The 20,192-nt window shown below is 41.7% G+C and overlaps 1 long non-coding RNA gene across 1 annotated transcript; it reads left to right on the top strand.

Moving 5' to 3' along the window:
• The first annotated feature begins 1,928 nt into the window (after positions 1-1,928).
• Positions 1,929-3,301, top strand: LOC129348972 (uncharacterized). The gene is made up of 2 exons (XR_008601743.1): positions 1,929-2,970; positions 3,085-3,301. It is a non-coding gene; the product is annotated as an uncharacterized LOC129348972 (long non-coding RNA).
• Positions 3,302-20,192: the final 16,891 nt, after the last annotated feature.

The following is a 20,192-nucleotide window of genomic DNA, read 5'->3' on the forward strand; positions in this document are numbered from 1 at the left end:
GATTGTGTCTTTATTTTTATTGTCTGGTTTTTGTGTATGTTTTGTTTTTGTTTGTTTTAGTTTTTTCTCTTTGTTTTTGGCTTGTTGTTTTCCTTTGTTTATGGCCCATATGGGATATTGGTAGTGTGTGAGTGAGTTCTGATGTGTTTTTCCTCCTCCTGTCTGTCTTTATCATCGGTTATGATGCTGGTCTGTTCTAATAGTGTTCTAACTGGTAGTTTGTGTTCTGTGGATGTTCTGATGTCCAGAGGAGGTTCTGGTCCGTTCTAATAGTGTTCTAACTGGTAGTTTGTGTTCTGTGGATGTTCTGATGTCCAGAGGAGGTTCTGGTCCGTTCTAATAGTGTTCTAACTGGTAGTTTGTGTTCTGTGGATGTTCTGATGTCCAGAGGAGGTTCTGGTCCGTGTGTGTGGGTTTCCTGTAAACTGTTATTTTGATGCTGCTGTCTTCTCTGTGGTGAATGTTCATGTCCAGGAATGAAATGGTCCGGTTTATTTCCTCTTCCTGTGTGGATTGTATGTTTCCCGTGTCGTCCATGTTGTTCAGATGATCAGTGAGTTCTTGTGTGTGTCCAGATTTTATTATTTCCAGGATGTCGTGGACGTATCTTCTCCAGAGTGTGGGTCTGCAAAGCGGGGATGGCTTTGGTTTCCAGGTCCTCCATGAAAAAGTTACTCATTATGGCTGAAAGTGGATCTTTTTTTCAACTTTATTTTACCAGGTAAGATCAGATGAGAACAGTTTCTCCTTTACAATGATGACCTGGCCAGATGTGTCATTGCTAAACCTGGTTTCTGACTGTAGATTATTCCTTTCAACTGAAAATAGGTGGATTTGGCAATAAACCGGAGTAATGTGATGATGTCGTCTACTGGGAGGTTTGTGTGTTTTTTCAGTGTCCTGTCCTTCATGAGTCGTTCCTGTACGATGTGTAATGTGACGTCTACGGGGTTTTAGTGATGAATGAAACTACGTCATGTCATATGAATATCTCCTCTTTTTCTACTGTGATATGGTTTAGTTCTTGTCCAGTTGTTTGGAGTTCTTGCAGTGATGTTGTGATGTACCAAGGAGGGGTTTGATGATTTCTACCAGAGCTTTATAAAGGTTGTAGGTGACTGATCTGATGCTGTCCACTATGGGGTGCAGTGCAGTGTCTTTTTGTGTATTTTGGGTGTTCCATATATCTGGGGGGGGTAACACTGGATGTGGGTATCAGATGGTTTTATGCTTCCTGTGGTATCTGTTTGGTTTCTAGTAGGGGTTTTAACACAGTTTTTAGGGTCCTTTGCTTTTGTTCTATGGGATGTTTTTTTTTTTTCCAGTATTTCATTAAATTATCTGCTGCAGAGAGAAAAGGAATAAAAGGAGACAGAAATGAGGGCAAATGTGTTCAAAACAAGTTAAAACATCATGCAAAATGCCTCAAAACCTGCTCAAAAACAACAAAAACTGACTCTGAAATGACTCAAAAGCTCGAAATTTGTCTAAACAAGTTACAATATTGTGCAAAATACCTCAAAGCAAGATAAAAAACTGACTTGAAATTCTTTGAAATGACTAAAGAAAATCTAAATTTGTCAAAAACAACTTAAAATATTGTACAAAATTCCTCAACATAAAAACTGACTTGAAATTGTATGAAATGACTTAAAAGCTCAAAATTTGTCCAAAACAAGTTAAAAATATTTGTCTCATAACCAAAATGTATCATGACCTGCTCAAAATGATAAAAACTGACTTGAAAATGTCTGAAATGACTTAAAAGCTTAAAATTCAACCAAAATGACTTAAAATTTTCCCAAAACTAATTAAAGTTCTGCACAAAATCACTGGAAACTTCAGTCTTGACTCATAATGTGTCCAAATGCATAAAGTTCCTGCTGTTGGGCCTGAATTTTAATACAGGTGTAACCAGGTGGTAAACTATGGAGGACTAAAAGTGCCAAAATTAAATAAATAAATACATCATTAAATAATTAATTAAATATGTCATTAATTAATTAAAATTGGAATTAAATATTTCATTAATTAATTAAAATTGGAATTAAATATTTCATTAATTAATTAAAATTGGAATGAAATACTTAAATGTGTTATTAAATAAATATATCATTAAATAATTAAATATGTCATTAATTAATTAAAATTGGCATTAAATATGTCATTAATTAATTAAAATTGGCATTAAATATGTCATTAATTAATTAAAATTGGAATTAAATACATAAATGTGTTATTAAATATGTCATTAATTTATTAAAATAACAATTATTTTAAGTAAAAAACATATTTCATTATTTCACTATTTAATTAATTATTTCATGGTCCTTGCGTTGCAGTGGATCATGAATTTATTTTATCTGTCAACCTCGCCCGTCAAAGTCGGTGGGCGGATCCTAACACCTGATTGGTTACCCTGCACATCAAGTCAAGGCAAATCGATTCCAGATAATGGATTGACGCAGAGCTTGTGAACACATTCCGATACACTGGGTGGCGCTATTCACCTCTACGTTGGTTTGGATACTCAATAAAACAAAACTTTATTAGCAACCGCTAAAGACTCGGTCCTCTTTCCCAAATGTTGATACATGCGGTGCAAGACAAATTTTCCTTTAGCATTTCCTTTAGCATCTACTCGGCGCGCCACGGCTCGTCTCGGTTTAGTTGTTTTTCCATTACATTGAGTACCACCTCATCGTGGGTTGAGTCGTCATAGCACGGTGGCCCGAAAGTCCCTTACCGTCATTTTTGTGCGACACAAACGCAATGCAACAATGTACATGGAGGCGATAGTACACCTGCTGCTCGGTCTGTGGCTTTCTGTCAGATTCAGAGTAACAGAAGAGTCGGAGAAAGCTGAGAGCGGCGAGTCGAAACACTCAGGAGACACACAGGAGAGTTTGGGAGGCGATACAGCAGTATCAAGCTGAAGACAAGAGGATATGAACGAGACGACATATAAGGGTAAGCTAATGCTAGTTCGCTAGCTATCGTGTATCAGTCCTGTGAACGACCCTGTAATGGCTGCAGTTTGTCGCTATTAGGTATTAAAATATGTATGCTGTGTATGTGTTTCAGATGCTCTCTGATGAGACTTCATGGGATTTACCTGAAGCAGCAGCACATGAGCCTGCAGTGGCACAAGGTGTAGAGGAGGAGGGCAGAGATGTACAGGATGCACTGATGCACTACGTGTCATGCAAAGTTATTCTTCTTGTTATACTTCTGTTTTTCTGTCCCCGGACCGCTATTGTTTTCTTTAATGCAATTCTGACAATAAACTTTTGTAGATGTGTCTATGCTATTGTTTGTTTGTGAAGGTTAGCAAGATTAAATAAAAAATTAAACGCCAAAACATTAAAACAGCTGTTTTAAGAAAATTCCAGTTTGATAAATCAGTATTGCTTTGGTGTAATTCAGTCACCAGAATTATGAACCATAAAGGAGTTTGTGTTAAAACATGTTAAATCCCATTAAACACAAATACATTATTAGGGAATATAGAATTGTTTGGTTCAGACTGTTGACTCTTTTCCTACCAGTGTCTTAACAGACAAAATGAAAAGTTATGATGCAATCACATAAGTCACAAAATAGTTTATTAGTCAGCAGCAAAATCAAAACTATTTACAATGTGCAAAGTACAAACTGTGGTGGGCCTCTCCTACAGTGGAGGGCTAAAAGTAAAACTATATACAACTACAGGTGCTGGTCATATAATTAGAATATCATGAAAAAAGTTGTTCATTATTTCAGTAATTCCATTCAAAAAGTGAAACTTGTATATTATACTCATTCATTACACAGAGACTGATATATTTCAAATGTTTATTTCTCTTAACTTTGATGATTATACCTGAATACTAACAAAAATCTCAAATTTGGTATCTCTGAAAATTAGAATATTGTAGAAAGGTTCAATATTGAAGACACCTCTAATCAGCTAATTAACTCAAAACACCTGCAAAGGCCTTTAAATGGTCTCTCAGCCTAGTTCTGTAGGCTACACAATCATGGGGAAGACTACTGACCTGACAGTTGTCCAAAAGACAAGCTTTTTCGTGATATTCTAATTATATGACCAGCACTTGTAAATCTCAAGTCTATGGGAGGTGGACTCGCTCACACTCGCCGGCTGCCCACTGCCTACCCAGCTACCCCAGCTGCCCCAGCACACCCAGGAATGACTGGTTGAAGGCAGTATTCTGGGCCATCTCCTCCCGCTGCAAGGCCGCTTCATTCTCTCTTGCCTCGCTGAGGAGCAACCAGATGTTCTCATCATGCTGGGCATGACTCCACTCCTCCTCAGCCTGCATCTCCACAAGTACGCTAGGAAGGTCCAATTTTCTGTGGCCCCCTTTCCTCTTGCCTAGACCAAAGACAGAAAAGTGATCAGAGTCAGCTTTAATGGCCAAGTAAGTACACAATATACACAGAATTTGGTTTCGGCTGTTGGTGTCATCCTAGGAATATGGAAGAGAATAATAAAAAATAAACAATAGAAAGAGGAACAGGGAGGAAAAAGAAATAGTAGTAAAATAGAACACAATATAAACAGAAATGTACAGCTAGACTGGAATGTATGAACACATTAGCAAAATGGTAATTGCTATAAACACAGTAGTGGCGATTTTTGTGTACAGGGCACTGTAGTCCAAATGTCCAGGGTGAGTGGGGTCTCTGATGATGTTTTCTGCAGTCCGTACTATGGGCTGTAGTCTGTTTCTGTCCTGCTGTGTGGTTGATCCAGAGGTGCACAGGACAGATTGTATGACTGCAGTGTAGAACTGGATCAACAGCTCATGTGGCAGGCCATGTCTCCTCAGCTGTCGTAGGAAATACATCCTCTGCTGAGCCTTTTTCAGGAGGTCCTGAGAGATTGTAGTCCCCAGGAGCTGGAAGGACTCCACAGCTATGATGTGATGTGTTTAGCCACCCGTCCATCCATTTTCAATCATGATCATGTCTTTGATACTTTAATAAACTTCTGGCACTCTTCGCTTTAACCAAAGCACAAGCAGTAACTGCTCCACCACAAACAAAAACGACGTGGTGTGAACTTCATTTCATCCTGTGCACATTTTGGAGTTGCTAAGAAGAGCTGTGTTTTCTCATTTTTATGTATATTTTCATTCAGTTTCACAGCTACCTAGTGACTATAAGAAGAATGGTTGCAATACTACACCGCACCAGAACGTAAATTAATTAGAGTGACTTACTTGTTAAATCAATAGAAAATAAATGCAGCTGCATGTGTTCTGTTTATGTGTCACTGTAGCTACATGTAGCTTTCATCAGGCGTTCCTGAGCTGGCTGCTGCACAGTTTGCATTTACACCTGCCTCAATTCTTGGTCATTGGTCTCGTTGTTCTGATCATGCTTGCAGGCATTTACACCTGTAGTAATAATAATACGAAAATCAACCATGCTCTCTGTTTACCGTGTCTTACCGGTGATAAGACGTTGCTGTGACGTGCTGGTGTCGGTGTCCGAGCTGGTGCTGGAGAGGAGACAGGGCAGCCGGGGGCTCCGCGACGGAGGTGGAGTAGGCTTCGCATGTGGAAAGGGATTCTTGAACAGAAATAAACACTCACTCTAAGTACAAGAAAAACACGGCATGCTGACTGAAGTATTAGCTTCTGAGAGCTAAACGTTAGAAACAGCAGCACGAAATACAAGCAGAGCACGGAGTTAGCGCCGATGGCTAACTAGCTATCTTATTGTCTGCTACAGGAGACAACGACGTTACTTTCTAAAAATACTTGTTTGCTTAAAAGAAGCTTGCCACCAATGGAATAAATGATGTATAAGTTTCTTGAAGTCACAAAACACTCACCGTCCTCGAACGTCTCCAACAATGCAGCGGCTGAGTCTCCCTCCTGTTGCTCGCCGGTGCGGTGCCAGTAAATAGCTTCCATTAAACCTCTTCCAACACCTCCTGGTTGACCCACGCCGGCCGTTGTGGTCCTGGGTGGACCGATAGTCATTTTTGAGCTTTTTCAGCTTCTCCCTACACTGCTTCTGTCCTCTTTATATACAGTCTACTGTATATGTGAGCGGCCATCCGCTCAGAGACCTCCTGATAAACTTTCTCCGTCCAGCTCTCTCTGTATTCTTTGGTCCGCCACCAAAGACAAAGTCTCGACCTCTTCATTCACCCACGGTACAGGTCTGGCTGTCACATTAAAATTATGAAGAACAGAGAGTTTCGTGAAGAGCAATGCACACCGTCGCTGTTTACAGTCATTTTTTTAATGCAGGATTTTGTTTTCGTGCTGAAGTTGCTCTGTGTCGTCACTCCCTGTCCAATCAGTGGCCTGCACTATGTAAACGCCACATTATCGGCTCATCTCAGCTCGCTGGGAACCTCAGCCGAGAAGGTGCTGAAAATTAGTCCGTATGGAAACGCTCGCAAACAAAGATGAGACGAGCCGTACCGTGCCGAGTAGATGCTTGTGGAATCGCGGCTAAACAAAGACGAGCGGAGCCGTGCCGCGCCGAGTAGGTCCTAAAGGAAAAGCGCTCGACACTCCGAGCATCGCTGCAATTTGACAGGCTGGTAATCCACAAAGAACGTGATGTTCCAGAACTTCCCTCGGTATGCCAAACGCCCTGGTCCCTGTGTGTGCTCCTGTTGCACCCTGGTACCAGAAAACCGGCGGAGTACTTCCTCTAAATTTGCAGTCACTCTACGGTCAACATCTTGGTCGGAAAGTGCGGAAATAACTTCAACAACGTCAATAAATTCCTCTGCTTTACACGCTACATGCTCGCGGTAAGCAGGTCCTGCTTCCACATACTCTGCAAGGTCTAAAATATCTCTCACCAACTCTCTAGAAAGTTCACAGCGACTCTCCCTCTACACAGCCTCCATGTTTAGAAAGACTTCTACTTCCGGTTTCAAGGCAGACAAAAGCAGTGGATTAGACTAGATTCACGTTAGTCCCGCCCACGGACTTTGACGGGCGAGGTTGACAGATAAAATTAATTCATGATCCACTGCAACACAAGGACCATGAAATAATTAATTAAATCGTGAAATAATGAAATATGTTTTTTACTTAAAATAATTGTTATTTTAATAAATTAATGACATATTTAATAACACATTTATGTATTTAATTCCAATTTTAATTAATTAATGACATATTTAATTCCAATTTTAACTAATTAATGACATATTTAATTATTTAATGATATATTTATTTAATAACACATTTAAGTATTTAATTCCAATTTTAATTAATTAATGACATATTTAATTCCAATTTTAATTAATTAATGAAATATTTAATTCCAATTTTAATTAATTAATGACATATTTAATTAATTATTTAATGATGTATTTATTTATTTAATTTTGGCACTTTTAGTCCTCCATAGTAAACAGAGGCAAGTAAATATCCTGAAAACCACTGAAATCCCTGTTTGTGACTCTTCTGCTGATTGTCGTTTTGGACAGCAGGGGGCGTATTGTTATTGTTGTATTGGGGGTAGTTTTGAGGTCAAAGGGCAAGATACTGGAAGTGGTGGGAACAGAACAAAGGGTTACTGGTTACTGTGGGACAGTAAGAAAACTGTAAATAATACCGTGCTATGAAAGACTGAATTATGAAATATAGTGACAGGGTGGTAAATTGTTTGTTATTTGCATTAAAAATCCACTTTATATCCGTGTACTGTGCTGAGGAGCACCGACAGTTAGAGCAGTGGTTCCCAACCTGTTTGGCTTGGAGCCCCCCCTATAAGCTGCACTCCAGCCCCCAGCGGGCGTAACTCCATCTTTAGCAGAGAAACGAAGCTCCAGCAGTGTTTGTCCATCATACATGAGCAGCGACTTGATTTGTTGAGTGCCGAGGGTGAACTACAATAAAATCATCAACAAAACTGACAGTGAGAGACAAGCTGCCACACACACTGGCACCATCTTGACCCAAGCTGATCAATCATGATGTTCTTAGTTCCATGAAATATGAATGTATTATTATATGCATTGTGTTTTTGTGTTGGTTAATGATGAGATATTTCTAACTGCTTTTGTGTTACTGCAGTATGTGTTTAGAACAGAGGCTTATAGAGGGCAGTGTGGTAACTGTGGGTTTTATTTGCCCACTAGGTGCCACAGCCGTATGTTTCTGTTTTTAGTACTATTTCTGGTGCTGTTTCTCATATTTCTACTAATGTGTTGCGCCATAGGTTTTTGTAAAACACAATTCATTGTATAAATTCTATTAGATGTAAATAACTTGGAAAACAAAGAACCCCCACAAATTTAATTTGAAGTATTGGTTTCTGATTTAACCCGGCTTCAAATCTAATGTTAGATTCAGTGTTAAATCCACAAACAGAGAGACTTTTGGTGACTTTTCAGAGCGTATTTTAACATAAACTCAGACTTTTGGTGACTTTTCTGTTTGGATTTTAACATAAACTCAGACTTTTGGTGACTTTTCTGTTTGTATTTTAACATAAACTCAGGCTTTTGGTGACTTTTCAGAGCGTATTTTAACATAAACTCAGACTTTTATTGGCTTTTCAGAGCGTATTTTAACATTAGGAGCTCTAACTCAGACTTTCCTCTCTTCTCCAGCATTAAAACTTTGTCTGCAGAGAGAAAAGAACGACTCCGTTTTTTGCCAGACTGGAGGATGTTGGAGGGAGTCTGTTAATCTCTCTGGACCTGACATTTGAAAACCTCCACCTCTCCTCACCCTCCCAGCCCACTGATGTGAGGAAATCCAGCTCTGAACAGACTGAACTCCTAAATCCCTCCTGGAAGCTTCACCCTGAACAGACAACTGCAACGCCGTGGTAACGGGCAGATTACAGGTAACAGGTGTAAACTGTTAGTAACGCTCAGAGTCACGTGATGCTGCTCCGTTTATGTAGCGAGGCAGAAAATAAGGACGGGAAGCCGCCACATTTAACAGATCAGAGTTTCCACAGACCAACAGTTCACTCTATTTATGCACTCTGAGAGGAAATTTATCGCTTATTTCTGTCAACCAAACTGGGTCAACATCATAATGTAGCATCAACCTCACATCACGTGGAATTTACACTGGAATTTATAAAGAAGCTGAGAGAAAACTGAATTCAAGTTGAGCTAAATTAACCTTCCTGTTGTCTTCATTTACAGGCACCAAAAAATATTGTTGCCTTGTCTAAAAAAAAATCAGCAAAAAAAATCCCCAAATTTCTGAAAATTTTGCAAAACCTTCAGGAAGAAAATTGCAATAACTCCTTAAAAGTTTCCTTTAAAAGTTTTATTCATAAGAAATTTCCTAAATTTGGCAAGAAAAATCTTGTAAATATATTTAAAAAATGAGTAAAAATCTTCCAAAAAAATCCTAAAAATTGCCAGTGATTTTTTTTATTTTTATATATGTATATATATATATATATATATATATATATATATATATATATATATATATATATATATATATATATATATCTCAATAAAACTTGTAATGCTTTCTTTAAGAGCATTCATAAAAAAATCTGTGAAATTTGCTGGATTTTAGTTGATTTTGTTGTGAATGTTATTCACAAACATTTTAACATTTCTTTGAACTGTAAACTGTCTGAAAATGACAAAAAAGATGAAACTTGGTGCAAAATTACTCACAAATTTCTCCTAATGAGATCAAACTTTGACAAACTGACTTGAAATTATCTGAAATTACCCATGATTTTTCCAAAAAGATTAAGAATTTGTGCATAAGTGGATTAAAAAGTGAATTCAAATTGAAGTGAATTCAAATTGAGGTATCTCTATTCTTCTATTTGCTTGTTTGGACTCAACAACAATTAAGACAATTTCACCAATTTTACTCAAGATTTGGCAAAAGTTCAACTAAAATAACTGGAAACTGTTCAAAATGAATCCAAATGACTTGATTTGCTCAAAAAAGCGGAATCTTTGTGCAAAATGATCCAAAAACTTTTTCTAATTGACTAAATTGTATAAAATTACCCAAACATTTGCCCAAAAAGATTCAAAATGTATGCAATAAGTTGATGTGATCTTCTTGTTAAGCACATTTAACTTCTAGAATTAGGGTTAGGGCTTTAGGAATCTAACGTTCCTAAAACTGAAACGTTGTGCATCCTCCAGACGGATCTAAGACCCGACCGGCCTCTGGGGCGGCGTTTGGTGAAGTTATCTCTGGAGGCTGCTGGAGGATAAATGTGGAGATCTGCAGATAGAAGCCAAGAAGATGAACGGAGCTGGAGAGGAAGAAGATCTACAGTGGTGTTCAAAATAATAGCAGTCCCACATCACTTTATCAGGACCGTCAGTGTTGATTTAACTTATTTCTGTAAGTTATACCTTGAAAAAAGAAACGGGGTGCTGGGGGGAGGAGGGGAGCAGGGCCGTGCAGAGACCTTTGGTGGGGCAGGTGCTCAAAGTTAAAAGGGGGCACATGGAGCAAGAATTTGAAACATCATACAGAAACATACCTCATAATACAAGGTGCAGCAGTGGCTAAGTCTCAGGACTGCTGATCAGAAGGTCATTGGTTCAAACTCTGACCTGTGATGTAGTGTATGTGAGAAAAATTATTATTTTGAAGCTGAATTTACATCATCATTAGACACTGGACTGTTTAACTGTGGCTACTCTTCCTGGAGTCCTTGCTTTTAAATTTCATACCTTTTCCAGACATGTACTGTAGAGCCACGGATTTGCTCCATGGTGCTGATTCATAATCTGCCCTTTATTATTCGTAGTGCTAATAATAAGTTTAAAAACAATTAAATGATATAGGAATCATGTATTTAAATGTATTTGTACTTTTATTCAGTTTGACTATCCACTTTGCACAAGACAGCAAGGTTCTAAAAGTTTTATATTTTATATTTAGGCATATTATATTTAATTTGTCTATATATACAAATGTTATAAACAAGTACTGATATCTTTAAATGAGAGGTTGAGAAAATCACAATTCAAATTCTTCTAATTATTATTGTATTTATACTGCAATAGTCCAAAATTATGTGAAAATGCATGTACGTAGTTTCAGTGAAATAACATAACCTCTGTCTCATTGCCTCTAGAAACAGGAAACACACTGCAACTCACTGACAGTAAAATAATACATCTCTCTGATGCACTTTGCCCATGACAACAGAAACATACAGAAACAAAAAGAAGCCTGGCAGACTTTATCCTCTCAGCAGCTGTGTGGTTAACTAGCGGCTAGAACTGATGACAGGTGTGTGTTAGAGTCAGACACACACACACAGGATGCTCACTTCATCAGTCATCTTGCAAAAATACACCGTACATAAACGAATCCCGCTGCAGAACCTCCTCTCCATCAGGACCATCAGTTGTTGATGTCCTCCCTCGGGTCTCCGGTTTCTAGACTAGCGGCGCTAGCGCAGAGCTACAGGGAACATCTGGACCCCTCAGAGCAGTGGGGGACGTCTACGTAGATCACGTGACCGACCGACGGTAGATCTGAATTATTTTTAGTTTTGTTTTATTTATTATTTTGGTCCTCAGAGACTTTTACACACACACACACACTTACAAATAAAAACAAAATTAAATAGAATTTAAATAAACAACTTTGACAACAGGGCACTTTGGGCATCAAGGAGCAAAGGGGCAGGTGCTTCGGCCCCCTCCGCCTCCCCCCACCCCCCTCCGCCTCCACCTCCACCTCCCCTGCTGAAGAAATACCATAATCTTGGGATTAATCAAAAATAAAACCCTAACTCTATGATATACAAGAACTGTCGACCTCACCTGTTGTCTAAAGTGGACAAACCACAGTATTTCAACCCCAACTTAATTATTGACAAAACAATATAGAAAACAGCGGCGGACTACTTCCAGCTGCGGAGGGACACCCTTTTCCAGTTAGCTGCAATCTGACGCAGTGACGCAGCAGAGTGCAACTGACCAGGGCGGAGGGATACGTCATTCTGCTGGGAGAAGAGACACAGCGAGGAGGTAAGTTATCTTCTGAAAGTGCTTTTGAGTTTTTGTTGATAAAATTTAATAACAATGGCAGTTTCTTCTGTGATAAAATGGAATAAAATCAGCACATTGACAGAGCTTTGCGAATATGACTACATTTCCGTGTTTTTCTCTATGCTAATCCATCGCGTTAATCATAGTTTGAAATGGCGCAACTACACCACTGTTGTCAATGGCGGACATTTTAGTTGAGGGGCGTTCATTTAGGTTAGAAATGCTTCCGACGTGACAGGAGCAATAAAAAAAACTTTGGAATTCAACATTTGCCTGCAAGCAACTTCTGGCTAACGTTACCCTTTTGTTAGCTAGCTAGTTTGCACACAGTTAAAGTTGTGCCGGTATGCCCGCGAAACTGAGCCCCCCCTCCCCTCCCCTCCCCTCCCCATGCATTAGAAATAATATTCCACTCAACCAAACACTTTTGTAGTGAATCTGTTGACTAACATTGAATTTCACAGTATTTACTAGAGCAAGTTTTCATTTAGTAACATTTTTTTTCATCGTGCAAACAATGTTTAAAGCAGCATTTTACAGGATTTACTCCTGCTTTGTATTTGCTCCTGAAACTTGACATCTTTTAGCCTGCACAAGTGCATCAATATCAGGCATCATGTCCTGAGTAGCAGCCAATTTCAGAATGTCAGTTAAGTGCTTATGTGTGAGCTTTGTTTTATTAATGTTCATTACTGAGAAAACTTGCTTTCAAAGATAGGTCGTCCCAAACATGCACAACACTTTTGCAGCCAGTGCTATTAATTTAGGGTAGCCTGGAAGGAGATGCTGATAAAATGTTTCCAAGCCCAAAGAAGCAAATTTGTCCTTCAATTCTACATCACACTGCAAATCAATTATTTCAAGTTGCATGTCGGAGGGCACATCAGAAGCTTTTACTGTGAATGGTGAGCGAAAAACTGTGAATTCTGTCTCGAGTTCGCTAAAGACCTGAAATCGTTTCTCAAACTCCCACAGCAATTCCGTAATCTTGTCTTTGTACTGTCTCATGTCAGCATTGATGCTGGCTGCACATACATCTCTTAGACAGAGGAAATGATCAGTGTCACCACTGGCAAGCTGCATCTCCCACAATGTGAGCTTCAACTTGAATGCACGTATGCTGTCATAATACTGGGTGACAATTTTTTTGCGCCCTTGTAACATTTTGTTCAGATTATTCAAGTGCTCTGTAATATCAACCATAAATGCAAGGTCCCGCAGCCATTGTGGACTTTGTAATTCCACAACAGGTTTACCTTTTTTCTCCATGAACTGTCCGATGTTCTCACGAAGATGGAAGAAGCGCTTTAGCACAGCACCTCGGCTTAGCCATCTTACTTCAGTGTGGTATGGCAGGCCATGGGTAATGTTACTGTCACTGAGAAGGCAGTCAAACCGACGATGATTCACACCTCTGGCTCGGATGAAATTAACAGTTCGGACAACCACCTCCATGACGTGATCCATTTTTAACGACTTACAGCACAAGGCCTCCTGATGCAAAATACAGTGGAATGTCCAAAAACAACTCCCTCCATTTGCGGCTTGTACTTTGTCTTTAAACTTTGCCACAACACCCGCCTCTTTCCCGATCATTGATGGCGCACCATCTGTAGCCAGACTGACAGTACGGGACCAGTCCACTCCAGCCCTGTCCAGCTCACCAACGACAGCGCAGAAAATGTCCTCGGCTGTTGTGGTGTCTAACATAGGCACCAACTCAAGAAACTCCTCTGTGACAGTCAAAGTCTCATCAACTCCACGAATAAATATGGCCAGTTGAGCGACATCCATAATATCAGTGCTCTCATCAATTGCAACAGAAAATGTCACAAATGACTCCACTTTGCGTTTTAATTGGTTGTCCAAATCCGTCGATAGTTCTGAAATCCTGTCTGCCACGGTATTCCTCGTCAGGCTAATGTTGGCAAAAGCTTGTCGCCTCTCAGGACACACGATTTCTGCAGCCTTCAGCATGCAACTTTTAACAAACTCCCCGTCAGAGACTCTGATGCTAATGCTATTTTGCTAGCAATTAGGTAGCTGGCTTTCACTGCAGCATCACTGACCTCACGGCTCCGGGTGAAAACAGACTGCTGTTTTCTCAAACCTGCCAACAATTCATTTATCTTCTGCCTTCTCAGTTCTCCTTGCAAGTTGTTGTATTTTTCGCCATGCCGAGTCTCATAGTGGCGCCGAAGATTAAATTCCTTGAGCACCGAAACTTGCTGCATACACACCAGGCACACAGGTTTCTCATTCACCTCAGTGAACAAATAGGAGTTGGTCCATTTTTCTTGGAAAATCCTACACTCGATGTCCACTTTTCTCCTTTTTGACAAAGACATCTTGCTGATGACTGTGTCAGGCCCAGCAGAAAAGCAGGTAAAATTCCAATAGACAAAATGCTGCTTTACAGACCCGGATTCCCTATTGCTGCCATCTGCTGTAAGTTTTGAGTCACAGTGTTGTGTCATGCTGTCTACTCTGAATAAAACAGAGCGCCCCTAGCTGACAATATGGGAACTGCAGTTTTATCAAAAAACGTACTTCATCATTTTTAGGTATTTTTTTCATATTGTAGATTTATTCCAAGGGCCGGATTGGACCCCCTGGCGGGCCTGTACCGGCCCGCGGGCCGTATGTTTGACACCCCTGCTCTATCACAACAGAGCTCCTCTACCGCAGCTGCTCTGGGGATGAAGATCTCTGTCAGGGTGCAGCACTGTCTGAACTGTGTGGCTTGTCTAGTTTATCTTTCTCTACTTTTACTACTTACCCTACAGTCTACTGTTAATCTGGTGGTCATTAAATTGATTATTCCATAAAAGGTCAGAAAAATCTGGTTTGATGTAATTCTTATTCCTAATGACAGCTTCATTAAGCTCATATTGACACCCTCAAATTTGTCCCAAATAGATTATTTTCACTGTCACATTAAACAAAACAATGGAGCAATTTTTTTTTCAATTTGGGAGCTTGTAAAAGGCAAATTTGGGGAGATTAATTTATTTTTATTGATTGAAATTCTGGAATTTATTTTCTATACAACTTACAATATCAAATATTTGTTAGATCCAATCCCTGTGTCTTTTTTTAAATGTTGTACTAGATTTTTTGGTTCTTTGTAGAAATACTTGATAACGTAAATGCAGTTTCATGTAGAAGGACCCAAAATATCTCTTTCTCTCACTCTTACTCACTCATGCGATATAAGATGATGCAGATAGGTTAAAAATTGATTCACATTATCTTTTTCAAAACATGCAGCTCATTTTGTTTTTTTTTCTCTTGTAGTTGTATAAAGCAGCCATTTCTTCAAGCGGGAGGTTGACCCTTCAAAGTGTTATGCAGTACCTGGATAAAGAGGTATGTATAGTGTGAATTTGTCAATGTGAACTTCCATAAGAACTGTAGTATTGCATGAGCTCACTTTTGTCTAACTTTGTGTAGGACACAAATCAGAACAGGAGGACAGCTGCCCTTCTTGGTTTTCCACGTTTCTTCTCGGAGGATAAGAAACGTGGAAGACCAATGTCAGGATGTGTGATATAAGAAAATTAACGTGTTTATATTAATCATTGACTAGATTTACTGGTATTTATTTTAAACAAAAGTAAACATTTCTTTTTTCCACAACATTGCAGTTGTACGTTTAGTACACCATTCAAAACTAACTGGCAATTCAAACATTGTCTGATTGTATGAACATTTAAAACTGGTAGGCAGTTTTAAAAAGAGACTGTGTGATGTGATATGATGATGATATAGACTGCTGAACTGACAAGTTAATCCCAATAAATGCATAGCCGAGTATGGGGTGTATTTTAATGCAACCACAATTTTTTACCACTTTCGGTTCTTATTAGGTCACCTGAAACAAAGTCAAGGACCTAAATTAATTACAAATTCCAAAGATCTCAGGCTGTCCAGAACCCTATCCAGATATGGTAGTATCCAATACACTTTGTGGATGGAAGGGTCCAGGCCCCAGGGTTTCACATTTGGCAAAGTTTATCTCCCTTATCTATAGTAATCGTAACCTTGATGCCCTAGAAATTAAGATCTTGATAAAAAAAAAATTTAAACACTATTTTTATTGAAATTTTAACATTATACAAACATTCAGACAATATGGTGTCAAAAGGCAAAACAGAAAGACAAGTAAACTAGAATGAATACATTTGGAAAAAAAAATAAAAATAGTACAACAGACACAACGCTCAACATTCAGCAGTTCATCCCACAGCACCTTGTTGTTCAAGATATTCCAACAGCTGTTTCCATACATTTTCAGACTCCTCCGTTCTACCTCTGATCATGTGAGTGAGTTTCTCCAATACAGTACAGTATGCCATCTCCTTCACCCATACGCTTATCGGAGGAATGTCCATTTTCTTCCTAGATAAAGATATCGTCCTCCTGGCCGGCAGGAGTCCAAAATCAGAGTCGATTGTTTTAAAGTTTTCTGGATATATACCTAAAGTACACAGTTTGGCTTGGAGATTTTTGGACATTCCCAAGCACAGTGAATCAGAGTTCCTTTTTCTTCTGAGCACTTAATGCAGGTATCTAGAACGTCAGGGGACCAACGGTTCAATTTCACTGGTGTGATACAGGTTCTCATTAACCATTTGTTTTGTAATAAGTTCATTCTGGTATTAATAGTTTGTTTCTGGGCTTTGATACATGCTGCCTCCCATTCAGAGGCAATCAGATATACAATTCTTGCATATCTGATTGCCATGCTTCCAGCCTATCAGTGGCAGACTCTTTATCATGACACTTCAAGGCCTCGTAAAACAAAGAAACCTGCTTCTGTCCTTTTAAATAATGACATTTTCAATATGATAGTGGTGGTTCAGTCATTACATTTTTATGTTTTGATCATGTGAGTGAGTTTCTCCAGTAGCTGTAAATATTTGAAGAAATGTTTTTTCGGAATATCGTGCACCTGGCGCAATTGTTCAAATGTAAGGAGGCTGCCCTTAGAGAATATTATCAACACACATCTTCTATTTTCTGCACACCTTCATTTTTCCAGATTTTAAAGCCACCATTTGCCCTTCCTGCACTGAATTGTATATTACCCCATATCGGGGCAAAGCGGGAAGTAGATGAAGTGTCTCCTATATGCTTGTGCACTTTATACCAATTATCAATGGAGTTTTTCAGGAAAGGATTCTTGGTCATTCTTTTCAGGTTCTTTGGGTCAGCCGAATGTAAATACATCATTAATGGAAGGCTTAAAGCAGAATATTGCTCTAGGGTTGTCCTCTATCCCCGATATTATTCATCGAGGATAGAGGACAATACGGTGGCCGAGAGGTGCAAACCAAATTTACATAATGCAAAACACTTTTACAAAGCTTGAGACAAATTTACATTTAGAAAAACATTTTTACATATCATAAAACAAAATGACAAGTTCTGTAACAAATTTACATTTTAGAAAAACAATTTCACAAGATGCAAACCACTTTTACAACCTCCAAGACAAATTTACAAGCGACAAAACACTTTTACAAATCCAAAAACAAATTTACAAATTAAATTTAACCGGAAAGGGAATATCCCAACTCCGGGATTGAACCGGAAGTGACAACGAGGAGCGGCTAATGCACTCTGTCGGTCTGATCTGCCCCATTTAAACACTCTAAAGACCGACCACACGAAAAACAAAACCGCGTCAATTGGTTCATATGTTCCCCACAAAATGGGCAAAACATCACCCGCTCGCTGTCCATCTTGGTTCACCATCAATAACAACCAAAAGTTGCATTAGCCCTACCTCCTGTTGTCGTTCTGTGCCCAGATACTCCTCCTGTCGTTCTCCTCCAGGTTCTCCTCCAGGTTCTCCGCCCAGGTCGCTCCTCCTGTCGTTCTCCTCCAGGTTCTCCAAGTTCTCCGCCCAGGTCGCCCCTCCTGTCGTTCTCCAGGATGTCCTCCAAGTTCTGCCCCCAGGTGGCTCCTCCTGTCGTTCTCCTCCAGGTTCTCCTCCAACTTCTGTGCCCAGGTTGCTCCTCCTGTCGTTCTCCTCCAGGTTCTGTGCCCAGGTGGCCCCTCCTGTCGTTCTCCTCCACGTTCTGTGTCCAGGTCGCTCCTCCATTCGTTCTCCTCCAGGTTCTCCTCCAAGTTCTGCCCCCAGGTGGCTCCTCCTGTCGTTCTCCTCCAGGTTCTCCTCCACGTTCTGTGCCCAGGTTGCTCCTCCTTTCGTTCTCCTCCAGGTTTTCCTCCACGATCTGTGCCCAGGTCCCTCCTCCTGTCGTTCTCCTCCAGGTTCTCCAAGTTTTCCGCCCAGGTGGCCCCTCCTGTCGTTCTCCAGGATCTCCTCCACGTTCTTTGCCCAGGTCGCTCCTCCTGTCGTTCTCCTCCAGGTTCTCCAAGTTCTCCGCCCAGGTGGCCCCTCCTGTCGTTCTGCAGGATCTCCTCCAAGTTCTGCCGCCAGGTGGCTCCTCCTGTCGTTCTCCTCCAGGTTCTCCAAGTTCTCCGCCCAGGTGGCCCCTCCTGTCGTTCTGACCCCAGGTGGCTCCTCCTGTCGTTCTCCTCCAGGTTCCCCAAGTTCTGCCCCCAGGTGGCTCCTCCATTCGTTCTCCTCCAGGTTCTCCTCCAAGTTCTGCCCCCAGGTGGCTCCTCCTGTCGTTCTCCTCCAGGTTCTCCTCCACGTTCTGTGCCCAGGTTGCTCCTCCTTTCGTTCTCCTCCAGGTTTTCCTCCACGATCTGTGCCCAGGTCCCTCCTCCTGTCGTTCTCCTCCAGGTTCTCCAAGTTTTCCGCCCAGGTGGCCCCTCCTGTCGTTCTCCAGGATCTCCTCCACGTTCTTTGCCCAGGTCGCTCCTCCTGTCGTTCTCCTCCAGGTTCTCCAAGTTCTCCGCCCAGGTGGCCCCTCCTGTCGTTCTGCAGGATCTCCTCCAAGTTCTGCCGCCAGGTGGCTCCTCCTGTCGTTCTCCTCCAGGTTCTCCAAGTTCTCCGCCCAGGTGGCCCCTCCTGTCGTTCTGACCCCAGGTGGCTCCTCCTGTCGTTCTCCTCCAGGTTCCCCAAGTTCTGCCCCCAGGTGGCTCCTCCTGTCGTTCTCCTCCAGGTTCTCCTCCACGTTCTGCGCCCAGGTTGCTCCTCCTGTCGTTCTCCTCCAGGTTCTCCTCCAAGTTCTGTGCCCAGGTGGCCCCTCCTGTTGTTCTCCGCCAGGTTCTCCGCCCAGGTTGCTCCTCCTGTCGTTCTCCTCCAGGTTCTCCAAGTTCTCCGCCCCGGTGGCCCCTCCTGTCGTTCTCCTCCAGGTTCTCCTCCAAGATCTGTGCCCAGGTCGCTCCTCCTGTCGTTCTTCTCCAGGTTCTCCTCCAAGTTCTGCCCCCAGGTGGCTCCTCCTGTCGTTCTCCAGGTTCTCCTCCACGTTCTGCGCACAGGTTGCTCCTCGTGTCGTTCTCCTCCAGGTTCTCCTCCAAGTTCTGTGCCCAGGTGGCCCCTCCTGTCGTTCTCCGCCAGGTTCTCCGCCCAGGTTGCTCCTCCTGTCGTTCTCCTCCAGGTTCTCCAAGTTCTCCGCCCAGGTGGCCCCTCCTGTCGTTTTCTTCCTGGTTCTCCTCCACGTTCTGTGCCCAGGTCACTCCTCCTTTCGTTCTCCTCCAGGTTCTCCTCCGGGTTCTCCTCCAGATGCTGCGCACAGGTTGCCCCTCCTATCGTTCTCCTCCACGTTCTCCGCCCAGGTTGCTCCTCCTGTTGTTCTCCTCCAGGTTCTCCAAGTTCTCCGCCCAGTTGGCCCCTCCTGTCGTTCTGCCCCCAGGTGGCTCCTCCTGTCGTTCTCCTCCAGGTTCTCCTCCACGTTCTGCGCCCAGGTTGCTCCTCCTGTCGTTCTCCGCCAGGTTCTCCTCCACGTTCTGTGCCCAGGTTGCTCCTCCTGTCGTTCTCCTCCAGGTTCTCCTCCAGATGCTGCGCACAGGTTGCCCCTCCTATCGTTCTCCTCCACGTTCTCCGCCCAGGTCGCTCCTCCTGTCGTTCTCCTCCAGGTTCTCCAAGTTCTCCGCCCAGGTGGCCCCTCCTGTCGTTCTCCAGGATCTCCTCCAAGTTCTGCCCCCAGGTGGCTCCTCCTGTCGTTCTCCTCCAAGTTCTCCTCCAAGTTCTGTGCCCAGGTTGCTCCTCCTGTCGTTCTCCTCCAGGTTTTCCAAGTTCTCCGCCCAGGTCGCTCCTCCTGTCGTTCTTCTCCAG

The sequence above is a fragment of the Amphiprion ocellaris genome, chromosome 5 (assembly GCF_022539595.1).
Source record: "Amphiprion ocellaris isolate individual 3 ecotype Okinawa chromosome 5, ASM2253959v1, whole genome shotgun sequence".
Taxonomy (NCBI): domain Eukaryota; kingdom Metazoa; phylum Chordata; class Actinopteri; family Pomacentridae; genus Amphiprion; species Amphiprion ocellaris.